Source organism: Saimiri boliviensis, chromosome 1 (genome assembly GCF_048565385.1).
Source record: "Saimiri boliviensis isolate mSaiBol1 chromosome 1, mSaiBol1.pri, whole genome shotgun sequence".
Taxonomy (NCBI): domain Eukaryota; kingdom Metazoa; phylum Chordata; class Mammalia; order Primates; family Cebidae; genus Saimiri; species Saimiri boliviensis.
Window position 1 is genome coordinate 13,765,154 of NC_133449.1, and position 15,299 is coordinate 13,780,452.

Here is a 15,299-nt window from a genome sequence, read left to right on the forward strand (position 1 = left end):
CTCTCCTCCCACCTTTACTCTCTGTGCCGCTTCTCACCTCTCCTGTCCACTCTTCTCTGTGTTCTCTCGCCTTCTACTTACTCTCCCTCTCTGTATCTAACAAGTTGTAGGAATGAGGCATGCTATATAGAGAAATGCCTTGTGTTATTTCATGTTCCTAACCAAATTCACAACGTTTATATCCAGAGGCTCCTGGAGCCCTGAACACACCCACAGCCCTGTTTGATTACCCTGATAACCACCCACAGAGATGCTTCGTGAAACTAGAAAAGACATTTTAGATCTGAAAGACTCAGTCTGAAATCTGGCCACAATACCCATAACGAATCCAAAAAGGGTGAACTATACAGGACAAAAACATTAAGAATTATGTGAAAACTCAGGGAAGGAGAATCACAGTCTTAAAATATATAACATAACATTCCCTAGGACAAGTCAACAGGAAGGAAAGCTGCTATCCATACCAACGACCTTGCTATCTCTTCAGGAATTATCACTTACCTCTTGGAGTGTTATGTTTATTCAATTAAAGAATGGATTTCCTTACAAGTCTCCGGCTAGCAAGCACAGCATGGAACTAGGTAGGCCCTGTTGTTTTGTTTTTTTTCTCACTTCTTTCTGTCCTCTTCTGTCAATGCTGTGTTCAGCTCCTGTGTAATTCCTTAGGCCTTGAAGTTCTGTATCCATCTTCGTTTACCGAGTTAACTCCCACTAAACCATCATCTATCTACAACAGACTTCACTAGCATACCCCATTCCTCGTTCTTGGTGAAGGGCCTGCAGTAGACTAACAGCTGTGGAATGCTGAGCAGCTCCTGGAGGTCAAATGACAATGCAGTTTATTTTATTGTGTCTTCCAGCTTGTCAAATCATGTCAGAACAATTTTGGCCAAAGCCAACTTAAGTTTTGCCAAGGCTTTGGTTGAACGAGCACAGGAATGCTGGCTGATGAACTGAAACACTAAAACAGGACAGTTTCACCATTTGGCTGAGAAACAGGATGTGTCAGTTCATCCAGAAACTAGCTTCATCAGGTAAACTAACAGCTATAAAAATGGTACTAACTTGGCAAAATGAGGACATGCATTTGCTTTTTCTCCAACTCCAAATCTAAAAAAGTAATTTTTTAAAAAAATTAAAATGACAAAGTAGAAAACCAGACTGGATAACCCCAGAATATGGAAGGCCACCTCTTTTTACATATCTCATCCCTCCTCCGAAATAATTCTGTATGGGACTAACAGTAAGCACAAATAAAACTGCCCATGACAGAGCTGCAGCAATATTAAGAGACAGAGAAAGACACAGCATACTTAATAGTAAATCTAGAATGGTAGGGACATGAATAACATGGACAGTAGACACATGTTATATGTACTGAAAAAGGTAAAAGATTGTGTCTTTAAAATGTGGAAAAGGGGAGAGAAAGCAGAGAACAGAAAACGAGATCACTGAATATACATTGTTAAGTGGAAACAAAGGATGACATTTAAAATTAGCAACCCAGATAGTAAAAGGTGAAAGAAGAATGAAGAGGATTCAGGGCACTTATAAAAGGCATCAATATAAACGTAGCCACTAGAACAGAAATACAAACATGAATAAAATATAAAAAAAAATAAAGAGAGAACAAAGAAGACACTCCACACAAAGAAAAATTAACCTGAATAAAGAGAAATTATAAAATAAAATGTTATGATAGAGCTGGTACCAAATATTAGTTATGTCAATAAGGATAAATGAGCTTACCTTCTCTACTAGAAGAAAGTCATTTTCACATTTTTTAAAAGTTAAGCTATCATCATTTTTAATTGCAAAGTATTAGATACGAATAACTGCCTAAATGTTGAAAAATTATTATAATAATTGTTATGCCACTGTGCTTTTCAGATTGCGAAAAAATTCTGTAAATTAACTGGCATGCAGATTTCCTAGAATATAATGCTTTTTAAAAAGTATAAAAGAATATATGAAGAATTCTATTTTTACTCAAAAAAAAATAAGAAAACATACATATTAGTTTTCAATGCTAAGAAAAAAATACCACAAATTTAGTGGCTTATGCTTTTTTTCCTCTAGTTTCTAATTTCATAGTTTCCATAGGTTGGGCATCTGGGCACAGCTTAACTGGATTCTCTGCTCAGGGTTTTACAGGACTTAAGTAGAGGTGTACAGTGGGCTGCATTCTTTTCTGGAGCTTGAAGCCCTCTTCTAAGTTCACGTGGCTGTTGGCAGAATGCCTTGTGGATGAAGGACCAAGTCCTCTCCTGCTGCTGTCAGCTGGGGTCATGCCCAGTACCTAAAGGGCCCCACAGTCCTTTGTCAAGTGACACTCTCACAGGTCTTCTCACAACATGGTAGGTCTTTGCCTCAAAGTTGGCAGGAAAATCTCGTTCACCCTCTCTCTTTCTCTCTCTTGATCCCACTCTTCAATTGTGTATAATGCAACGTAATCAAGGGAATGACTGTCCCTTCATCTAGTCTATGTTTATTGACTTAAAGCAAGTTAAAGATTCCTTCTGTACTCAAGGGGATGGGATTATATAAGGATTTAACTGACTCATTGGGGGTCACCTTAGAATTCTGCCCATTCTAAAACATATCTCTTCTTAGCTCTGCTATGCACCACACACACACACACACACACACACACACACACACAGAGAGAGAGAGAGAGAGAAACACACACACACAGACACACACACCACAGAGAGAGAGAGAAAAGGCAAACCAGAAATTAATAATACTGGCCACTCAAAAGAGGCAAGGAAGGAGGGAGAGACAGTGAAAAACAGAAAAACAGAAATACTTTTCCAAGTATACCATTTATGTCATTTTTACTTTGGAAACCATGTTAGCAACTGACTTATTTGGAAAATTAAATTAAATTAACAAAAATTAGGAAGCAAATCCTAGAACCAGATGCTAGCAGACTCAAATAGACTTAATTTTATTTCAAATGAATAACAATCCCACTGAGGCGGCAGAGGGGCTAAGCCAGGTAACTTTGGAACTCATAACTCTAATTATATAACTTCAGTCCAAATAAAAGTATCAGAACATCAAAATATCATGGACTTTTAATAGTACTTTTATTTTTTGCACTAGTATGGGTAAAGCAATTATGGTATTATTTGTATGAGTCAGAAGACTGAGCAATAAATATATTTATGTTATTGAGAATCAAGGTTTTTACTATGAAAGAAGGAAGACACAATATGGAAAGAAGGAAAATATGGAAGAAAACTTTGGGCTTGAATTAGAATTAAAGGGAGTTCTCCTATCTCTGAACTCTGAAAGGGACTAGAATCAACAATACTCCTGAAGTAATGAGTACAAATACTGCTCAGATATTGGTTTCTATTAATAAATACTATTCCCCATAAAAGAAACCAAGAGTCTCAAAAAACTTTTTAAAAAGACTATTTCCATGTTTCAGAAACAAAATTTAAGATGAACCTGAAACATGTTGCACCATTAAAGAATAAAAGAATTCTCCTAAATGAATGAATAAATAAATAATGACATTATTTTAAAAACACAAGTCAATATGAAGCAGTCCTCGCTGATGGATGGTTCTGGGAAAATGTTAGCATAAAAATAAGGAAAGTAATAATGGATTATATTCTATTGTATAAAATAAGAATCCAGGAATAAAATAAAAATGTGGATGACAAATACATAAATGATAGATAACAAAAATTCCCTTTTTGTATTTAGAACGCCAACTAAAAATATGTAAGAATGATATAATTAGAAATTACTATTTCATGGCTATCATAGTAAGCATGAATCAGGCATGAATCACTAGATACTAAATCCGGGGAAAATAAAAGATATATTTATATTTATTTTATATTTAAATGCATTTTATATTTATATGTAGCTCTCTGTAAATTATTTTATAAAAGGAAAATATTAACTTTACACTGAAGAAAATGGACAATAATCCTAACCATTTAGAGGCAAAAATATCCTGTACCTTCGATTAAATCCTGAGAAGCACACAACCTCACTTATGAGGTATGTTAGCCAAACATGCTGAAATGTACAATCCCATTATAAAGAAGCATCAGGCAAACTCGAATTGTGAGACAACTACAATACAACTGCCATGTTGTCTTAAAAATGTCAGTGTTACAAGGCGCAGTGGCTCACGCCTGCAGTCCCAACACTTTGGGAGGCTGAGGTGGCCGGATCACGAGGTCAGGAGTTTGAGACCAGCCTGACCAACATGGTGAAACCCTATCTCTACTAAAAATTCAAAAATTAGCTGTACATAGTGGTATGGGCCTGTAATCCTGGCTACTCAGGGGGCTGAGGAAGGAGAACCACATGAACTGGGGAGATGGATGTTGCAGTGAGCTGAGATCACATCATTGCACTCCAGAACGGCGACAGAGCAAGACTCCAGCTCAAAAAAAAAAAAAAAAAAAAAAAAAAGTCGTGAAAGACAAAAACACTGAGGAATATTCTGATTAAAGAAAGCTGAAAGAAACCACAAATAGTATATGAAATGTGTAATTTGGACTAAATAGCATAATGGAGGGGGAAAACGTTATAAAGGATTTTAATTGGAAATTTTTAAAATTGCAGTGTGCACTGTAGATCAGATAAAAGTTTTGTCATAACATTGTTAATTTTCTCAACTACACTTTCCTATATTTATCTAAAAGGATATCCCTGTTCTTAGAAAATGCTGAAAATCAAACCAATGTAGCAATAAATTGGCAAAAGCTATGAATATATATTCAACCTATATTCAAATAGCTAAGAAAATGTTACAATAAAGACAGAACCAAGGGTAAATAAATCTGGCAAAAATTTAAGTAGGGATGAGATCTCCTTGTATATTCTTTCAACCATTTTGCAAATTCAAAACGAAAAGTTTTAAAAAGATGGGCTAGAAAATGAGTGTCATCAGAGAAACTGAAATTTTAACAACCTTCTGCACTATAGACAAAGTAAATGTTATAAATATATTTGTTATAAAAGCAAACAAAACAACACAACAACCTCTTAAAGGAAACCTCAGCCTAGTTAAGGTACAAGGGAATCTTCTGCCATTGAAGGAATTTCTCCAGAAATACCAAGATAAGACAGCTTGGAAGAAGGTTGGCTGGATGTTTCAGAAAGTGATTAATGAAGGAGCAGCTTTTGGACCATCTGGGTCATCAGCCCTTTCCCATAACACATTTGTCCTCAGCATTTGAACTCAGAGGAGAACAGTGAAATGGGTGCAATGGCCATATAAGTAACCACCGTGTCCCGGGTAACTATTTACCTTCCAAAGCGTGACTAGACACCAAACCCAGGAGAAAAGCAACCAGAAAGCCATACACTGCAGCAAAGACTGCATACAGCACCCAGAATCTAGATCCACACAAAGATTGGAAGACGATCTCAAACAAGATGGTGAGGACCACATCAAGAGTAATCAAATATTTAACAAAGGAAAAAGCATTTTGAAAAATTATACAAAATTCAGTAAATGGAAACTAAGACTCCAGCAATTTGATTTATTAGAGAAAAAAATGTTTTTTTTTTTTTAAAAAAAACAGTGTCTTTAAACGGATAAAGAGGTATCTTTACTATATACAAGAAGTTGTTAAATTATGAATATATACATAAAAATAGGTGCTGAATAGCTGAATCATAGACTAAATATTTTAACCTCATATTATTGATCAGGAAGGCAAAAAATAAAATTCTCTTGGAGTATGGAAAACGACTTAAAAAGAACTTAAATTATAAGAAAAATTAAGAATGCAGTATAAACTCATAAACTGCAGCAAATGTAAACTCCAGTAAGATAAAATAAGAAAGAAGATTAGGGAGAGGGAAGGAAGGAAGGAAAGAAAGAAAAAGAGAATATGTAAGGGGGACAGAATCTCTTTGTATATTTTTCAACTAGTTTGCAGTTTTGAAATCATTTCAAAATAAAAACCTTTACAGAAAGAGCTAAAAACAAGAGTGTCAGTCATCATAGAAACAGAAATTTTAACAGTCTTCTGAAATATAGATTGATAAAGTAAATATCATAACTATACTATATTTGGGGGAAAAAACAAAATAACACAATAACCTCTTAAAGGAAACCTTGGGAAGGGAGAGGAAGGAAGGAAGGGAGGGAGGGAGGGAGGAAGGACTGTATGGGTATAGAATTATTATGACAGAGAAAAATTTTCCAAACTTTCAAAATGTAAAAATACCTAAATTTTCAGATTAAAAAGACCCACTAAATGTCAAGTAGTATATATTTTTTAAAAAGGTTATGCCTTGCAACATGCATGTGATATTTAAGATTACCAAAGATACATAAAAAATTTCTGATATTTGGCGGAAAATTTTAAAAAGAATACAATTAGTGGGGACTTCTCATCAGCAACACTAGATGCTAGAAGACTATTGAAGTAATGAAGACTAATGAAGTAATTTCTTCCAAAAAATATGATTTTTACCTGAGATGTCAAGTTACACCTAATTGTGAGTTAATTGTGAGAGAAAAATAAAAGACTGTTGTACAATCAGTAACTCAGAAAATGTACCATTTAGGAAATACTACTTGTAAAATATGTAGTTCTCAAGAATATACCACCACAAAATGGTGGAAAAAGTCAACAAACAAAGAGAAGACATAAAATAAAAGGAACAATAGATTAATGGGTTAAACACTATTATAATTTATTTTCAACATGTTGACATACAATGTTAAAAATTTAATAACACTCTAAAATCAATTTGCAGATAATTTTAATGAGAAGTTCCATTAGGAGAATCAAGGGAAATGAGACAAAAATAAATTCATCTTGTTTTATTTTTAGTTAATTATTATGTAAGTTTTTATGTGATATAATTCTAAAGGTAGCTGGGAGAAATGAAGAAACACAACATGTAATTTTTATAACATTAAAGTGGTGAAAAACAAAGTTAGTATAATCAATAGAGCACCAGGGTACATTACTTAGTAACCCACAGACCCTTGAGGCAACAGCCTGGTAATGACATATCTTTAAAATTAACCATGTTATTTGCTCATTAGGTGTTGTATTTATCTTTCCCATTGCCTTGGGGCATGCTGTAATGCCCTTCTATGTGTTCCTCGAGAAATTTATTTTCCCTAGGTTTACGATAGGGACAGGAGGCAGAGAAATTCTAGGCAGAAAAGAGTGGGTTCCTGGTGAAAACCCCACCCTAAGGCCAAAAAGCCTGAAACCATGGCCCAAAGTGAAAATTAGATCCCTGTTTTCCTGCTCAAATGTTGTCTTTTCCAAATCACCCATGGTCCACCCCCTACCCCCATGCTGTGCCTTATAACAACCCCATACTCAGCTGTCTAAGAGAGGAGAAGCAGGTAGACATCAGAGACTATGGCTGGATGTCAGAGAGAAGTGATTTGACTTCAGAAGGATAGCTTGATGGCGTAACTTCAGAGAAGAATCCAGCCAGAGACAGCCAGATGGCAAGGTAAGATTACCTTCCCTCCCCGTCCCCTTTACAGTTCTCCTTGCCACTGAGAGCTACCTCCTTCATCAGCAATAAAATCCCCCACATTTACCGTCCTTTGATTTGTTCATGTGATCTCATTTCTCCTGGACTCTAAACAAGAACTCAGGAACCACAAGTGTGAAGGCAGTCATTTCATGCAAAAATGCAGAGCATCCACTATGCTATTAACACTAAAAGCATCGTAACACTCCTTCTGGGACTTCAGTGATCACAAGCAACCCCCAGATGCTGCCACTGGGTCTGCGTGGAGTTCGCTCCTGCCAAGTGGCCAAAAACGTTCCTCTCAGCTCCTGCAACTGCTCACCTGTGTACTCCTTCCCACAAGGGTGAGTGCAGTGGTCCCAGTGAGTGGAGTTCACCTCTGCCAGTGCCATGCATTCCATTTCACAGGTCATATGCTTGCATGTTCCTTCCTGAGAGGAGTTGAGAGCCATGGGCTGAGTAAACAAGGCATTGCCTTCATGAGTCCCACAAAGGGGTCAGGGAAATATCCTACTTCATTTTTACTATTTACCGTTCGACACCGGTTATTCTCTGTTTCCCGAGTAGACTGTAATGTTCATGAGGGGAGGGAGAGTCTGTTTGCCAATCTTTTTCTCCAGTAGCAAGCCTTGTGCCTAGCAAAACTTTTTAAAGATATACATGGAGAAATAGAAGTCTGATTCTATTTTAGGATCTGGCCAATGTGGATTGGAATAACAATTCTGAAACTTACTAACCTGATGACACTAATGCAGCCATGGTTCACAGAAGGTATATAAGAATCCTAGCTGCCACTACATTATGTCCACAATGTTATCTGTTTTCAGCATCTTCTCTGATCCATGCCACTGCTATCTTTCCTGCTCTTCTCCGGATATGGGACCTCCCTTGCACTCTCCTCCCAATACCCTGTATCCTAATGGCCTTTTCTCTGACATTCTCCAAAACTATTCAAATGTCAGTTCAATGAGCCCTTCTCTCACTAGAAATAATTGCTGAAAGTTCTGATTTTAGGAGGATTCTTCTAATAATTAAAAAATGTGATGATCAGTGATCAAATTTAACATCCCACTTGACAACTGGAGCACAAGGAATTAGCAAAGGAAACAATTTGACCAAGGTTATGCAAATAGGATTAGATGCAGTAGTTTATGTTAATCTCTGAGGCCAGTTCTATATACTAGGTACTAAATTCAATTCCTATTATCACTTTTATTATAAGCATTCCTTGTTGTTACTAACACACAGGTACTCTGATTCCCAGTCTAATTATCTTTTTACTTGAACATACCCTGTACAATTTCACCCACTGTGCTTGTTATGGTAACATCATCTAGAGAGATCTAAATTTTACCTATTCTTAAAGATCCAAGTTAAGTCTCCCTACCCCAAGAAAATAAAAATAAAACAAACAGAAAAAGTTTCATTTATAAGATATTTACCATATATCAGTCAGTCTTATAAGTATTTTACATATATTGTCATTGCATCTTCATTATACTTGTACTAAGTAGGTGCTATAATTATCATTACAAATTAAAATGAAAAATTGAAGGACAAAGAATTTAAGTTATTTGCAAATTGGAAGCACAGAAGTAGGAAGGCTATCGGCTGTCTTGTGGGATATCAACACCAAAAATAATTGTTTGGAAAATGGAAGGTACTTTCTCAGACCTAGTTTATAATAGATACTAAGTAAACAGTTGTTGAATTAATAAATATTATAGAAAACCATTGTAAGGCATTTTAGTTATGAGCCCAAGTAAAGGCATAATAAAGGAAATTGTTGCTTGTAAAAAGGATTATTATTTACCATATGCTGAAGAAAAATTTGGGTTCAGCTAGGTCCCCTAACATACTTAGAGCCTGGTCATGCTCCTGAAGTTTACCTATGAAGTACCATGAAAGATTTCACAGAATCATCCTATATATGAGCTGGAACATTCTGCACATGGACTATAAGTGTCTTCCAAATCTGGAGCACCAATGGGCAGCCACTGTATTTGTCTATTTCAGTGAGATACAGAAATCTTGCCATAGTCTAGGAATGTCTCTTCTATTTTGATTAGCCACAGACCTCTCTTAACTTCTTATTCCAGCCCCAAGACATAATATTGAAAATCAATTTGTTTTGTAGAAGCATGTTTAAAGATTCAAAAAAAGTAGAAAAATGAAAAGAAAATCAGAAAAATGAAATAAGTTATGACATGGAATATGAAAACATCCTATTATGGTTCAAAAGTTATCCCACAAAGAATGAGAAAAGAGGGTTTTTGATTTACCATGTTGACCAGTTGTACTGTATAATAAGGCCAGCTCAAATTGCTTTTCTGTGTAATAAGGCCCAGCTCTCCTCTAATAAACTTCTTATTTTTCCCCAATCAAAATTAATTTATGTTTACTTTGCATAGTGTTAGCCTTTTGCTTATGTTTTATGCTAAAATAATTTTATCTTTTATTTTATACACATATATGAGTATCTTTCTTTAACTTCTGAATATCAGAAAGCCCATCACATCATTTAAGAATTCACTGTTATTTTTCTATACTATGTACACAAAATTATCAAGATCCCAATGCCATCAAGGAAAAATTGCAGGTACTTAGTAAATGGATGATGTAAAATATTCTTAGAGAAACTTTGAAATCTCCGTGCATCTCACACCAAAAAAATAGAATTATTTCCACAAAGAAAGAGAAAGTTCACATTTTCCTGCTTCATAGCTTCAGATTACCAACTGCTGCATGCTTCCACAAATTAATGGAGCTGACATTACCACGGAGTGACAGAAGAAAAAGGAGGAGAAAGGGGAGTAGGAGGATGAGGGTAACAGGAATTAGAAAGGGCCAACCAAACATGAGAAAACAGTGGCGATACTCAAGACGATGTCTAACCCACTGGCAACCTCCCAGGCCTGCTTCCTGGGGTATGACTTGTGAGACACTTCAAGAGTTGCCTTCACTATCAGCTAACCATGTGACTGAGGAATTGAAGAGCTAGACAGCAGAGGAAAAGACACCAGCACAACAATTCGAAGGAAGTGTTTCAACACTAGAATTACGGCTGCAGTAGAACAGCATAGACACTTTCAGGGAGAACTGGGTCAATTGCATTCTCTCTGCATGAGTTTCTTGCTCAAAAATATTGACTTCAAAATATTCACCTTTCAAAACTCTTAGAGGATAAAATGGAACACATCGATGAAAAGAACAATCACAGGAGTTCTGTGCTGCTTTCTTCCTCCAGCTTCCTTCTATGTCAGGGGTACATTTGTCCATGAGGCACTGATTCCTCAAAAGCTACAGGCTCTGTTTCTTGGCCCTTACCTTACGGTTTTATTGATGCACACATGCCAATAGTGTCTTCTGCCATTAATGCCAAAAAAAATATTAAAATGGCCTAGGCATGGTGACTCATGCCTGTAATCCCAGCGCTTTGGGAGGCTAAGGCAGGCGGATCACTAGGTCAAGAGATCCAGACCATCTTGGCCAACATGGTGAAATCCGGTCTCTACTAAAAATACAAACATTAGCTGGGTGTGGTGGTGTGTGCCTGCAGTCCAAGCTACAGACTTGGGAGGCTGAGGCAGAAGAATTACTTGAACCTGGGAAGTGGAGGTTGCAGTGAGCTGAGATCTCGCCACTGCACTGCAGCCTGGGCAACAAGAGTGAGACTCTGCCTTATAAAAAACAACAACGACAACAAGAAGTTAAAACGGATAAACCATCACCTGATGTGCAACATTTTAGGAGGGTTGTGGTGTACTCTAATTTCAGTTTTCCTCTCAGTAAGACTCACTTATTCCTTGTCGCAAGGATCTTTCTGTAGGAGGCAAGAACTGCAGTAACTTCCCTCTGCATGTTGGCATGCTGACTTTCAGCCTTTAGATCATTGATAAAAATCACGTTGTCTTTTCCCAGGAAGTCTTTCTATTTTAACTGCCTCTCAAGAAAAGTCTCGGGGGCTCATTTCTACCCTCTTCAAAATGTTAACTCTGCAAGGCAGCAAATTTTTCTTTAAAATATTTTCTAATGTGCCATGTTGTCTGCTCAGCCCGGGATGTAATAACTCATTAAGAACTGCAGCTGGCAGTGTCACTGGGGAAAAACACAGCTACAGTCTCTGAATCCATACAGAGAGCTCACAGCCCATACCAGCACCTTTATCACTCTTCTGACCTTAACCACCAACCCCCACTCACCTTTCTAATCAAATGTGTTATTCTTTAGCCACTGCATATGCATTTTATTAATCTACCTGTCAGTGTGTTGTAAGACTGCTAATACCGTAATTTGTTTTTTAAAAATTGTGTGCCCAAGAGCTTTGACCAATGGAGAGATCTTCCCCCTGCCCATTTGCTAAAGCAAATAAAATCACAATGGGCCAGATTGCCCTCATGTCTACTAAACTCACTAGAAAAATCTTACTAGGGGAACCCGAGATTTATAGCATCATATTTACCCAACATACTTTAAAGAATGATACTTTCCATCAGAGATACATGAATATTTTGTGTTCACTGGCATATCAGTATATTTCATAAACTTGCATTTAATGAGGCTTGGGGGTTTGCCATTCTAAGGACCATATTTTTTATGTTGCTATTTAACTTTCATATAAGGATGGATACACACACAGACCGTGCGACTGCTGTGTTTAAAAAGACATCCATCTCAGTAAGTGTCCTGTTTCATCATCAGCCATGTAACACATGTGCAAGCTTTCCTTTGCTTTATGAAACTTATGCACATTAGAAATCATACTTGGCATCAAGACATTTTTCCTCCCAAGATACTGCCTGCTGCTTAGAGCAGCAATTAGTAATGAGAGTAACACACCAGGCTACAGTCGTGAAGGAGATGAGAATTAGCCAGGCTTGTTTTCTGTGGAAGCTGTGTTTTAAGAATAAGTTGTTAGAACTATCTTAAAACCAGGAAAACTTGGCTCACACTCTGTTCTGACACCCTAGCTGGGTCGGTGGTGTTGAAGAGATTTAATTCACACCCCTTTACTTTTCTTGTGTCTAGAATGGAATGATTTTCATCGTCCCAGGTTTTTGTGAGGAACAGATGGCATGATAGATGTAAAAATGTTTTCAAACTATAAACTGTCTAATATGTATCTTTTTGTTAAATTTATGTATTATTTAAACATATATGCATCATAATACAAAAATATATTTATTGTGTCAAATTATATTAATTTGCATCTCTGTTCATATGCAATATGTTTGTTACAACTATTTATTACTGTATAGTTTAAGTAGATGATAATACAGCTTTTATTGTTGTGAAAATAAACTAAAATGGAAAGATCTATCACAGCCTGTCACCAATGCCTCGGTCTAACAGACAGGCTTGATTTCTTTCCTCTTCTGCTCAGAGCACGTGGAAACAAGTAAAAGACCAAATACCACCTCCTGCTCTGCGTAACCTGGATGGAACTGCTGACTTGTCTGTTTAAAAGGGACACAAACATAAAGACGTATTATCAGAGAAATAATAAGTTCTTGTCCTTCGGTACCCTGTTTATGTTTTGTGGCCTATAATGTTTCTTTCCCCAATCATTAGTAAACCCAAAGGAAACCCCATCTATGAGCAGTGTACCACAAGCGTCAATTTCTTTCTTACCAACTAAGGAAGAAAATGCCATCATCTAAGCCTATCACATGACAAAATTCTTTTCCACATGATTTACTAACAAAAGGGAAGAAAGGAAAAATGTAGAACTCCTATCTCCATGGTAGAAGTAAGGATTGATTTTGCTTCTTGCAGTGCTTCAGGGTAGGTTAGCCACCGTATATTACACCTCGAGTTTCTTTAAACACTACTAGGTATGCTGAAAAGTTAACTTCTACAGAAAGAGAAATCAGAGAATTATTTTCTTAGTAAGAGAAACCACAACCCAAAGTTTATAATTGCACAGATTTGCTCTTACAAGCTACACTAGGTAAAATAAGTTCTCTATTCATTAAAACCAATGGTGTATGCAAACCAGAATTTTGTCACTAGCAATTCAAGAGAGATAGTCTGAGAGACTTAGGGTATCTGGAACAACCCACTCAGTAAAAAAAAATCATTTAATTCCTAAAAATATTTGCCAGAGTGAATTGTTTAGGGTCTTGGAAGAGAAGACTGTGAAAGAAAAGACTTGAAAGTTAAATCTGAAAAAAAATTGAGGGAGACTAGGTTTAGACAAAAATCTTGTGGTATTAAGCATAAAATATAAAAAGAGAACAAACAAGAAAAAACCTCAAAATCATAATTTTATTCTCATGTTGACTTCCATTGAATTAATCTATTGATTAATTTGGAAATGAGTTTTACGTTTGCTCAAATCTCACATCTGGGGGTTCCATCATTTTAGCGAAGTATTTACATTAAATTGTTACCAAAAAAATAGTTTTTTTTAAAGCCTGCATTCAGACTTAGTCTGAATCTTTGCAAAAAGTATATCTTCAATCTGATCAAGCTCTGAGGATAATTATTTCATTTTTCCTGGGAATATTGGAGTCCCCATGTACTTGATAATCATGTAGAGACAAACAGTATAGCTAATATTTGTGGACTAAGTTACGTTTTACAAAATATTCCCCCTAATCATTACCTTATTTAATTGTGAAGCTGTAAGAGAGGTACTCCAATCTCTATCCTATAGAGAAGAAGGTTGAGGTGTGGAAATGAAAAACAGAAATAAGCATTCTCAGTCACATAGCCAATAAGAGAAGGAAATTAAATTTCTTGTTCACAGACTAAACTATTCTTGTCCTTTTGCATACAAAGCAGACGGAGGGTCACACGATGGAGGGTCAGAAGGAATAGCTGAATTATGAATTATGCAGCACATTGAATCTGCATTGCCCCATCTTTGCAAACTCAAATACTACCTCTTTTCCTCAATGCTTACAACTGTTATGCCACCTGTAATATCTTCAGATGGAAGTAAATGCATCATCCTCTAAATTCCCATGCACTTCCCTAGTACTTTATTGGGACTTTTGTATCATCATTATTACAAGCTACTTTCACATAGTGCTAGCTAACATATACCTAGCATTTCCTGTGTCCCAGCATGTCCTTCGTGCTTTACAGATTGTGGTAAGCTCAACATGGCTCCTGAAGATATCTACATCCCAGTGTCTGAAACCTGTGAATATCACCTTATGTGATGAAGAGATTTGGAAGCTGTAATATAAAGTAAGGATACTGAAATAGGGAGATTATTCTGGTTTATCCAGAAGAGCACTAAATGGAGTTACAGGTGTTCTTACAAGAACGAGGCAAGAGGTGATTTCACGTAGAAAGACAGAGGCAATGTAAAGATTGAAGCAAGATGCTGTGCTACTGGCTTTGAAGGTAGAGAAAAAGCCAAAAGCCAAGGAACTGCAAGAAATGCAGTTGTAGGAGCTGAAAAGACAAATAAATTGTCCTTGGAGCCTCCAGAGAGAGCATGGATACCTTGACTTCAGGTGATACACACATGGACTAAGGTGATAAATATTTGGACTTCCAATCTCCAGAACTATAAGAGAATGAAAAAAAAAAAGTGCGTTAAGCCTTCCAGTATATTGTAATTTGTCATAGCAACCACAGGACACTCATACATTAACATGAAATAATTTAATCCTCCTAGGATGCAAAAACACCCTAGATAATCTGGCTCCAGAATCAATCTTCTCAACCACTGTAGAATACAGACATTTTGCTAAACTGTGGACTGTGTCCTATGCTTATTTTAATTATTTTATCTCCCACTTTTGCAATACTTACAACACTTCATGTAAATTAAATGCTTTAAAAATACCATT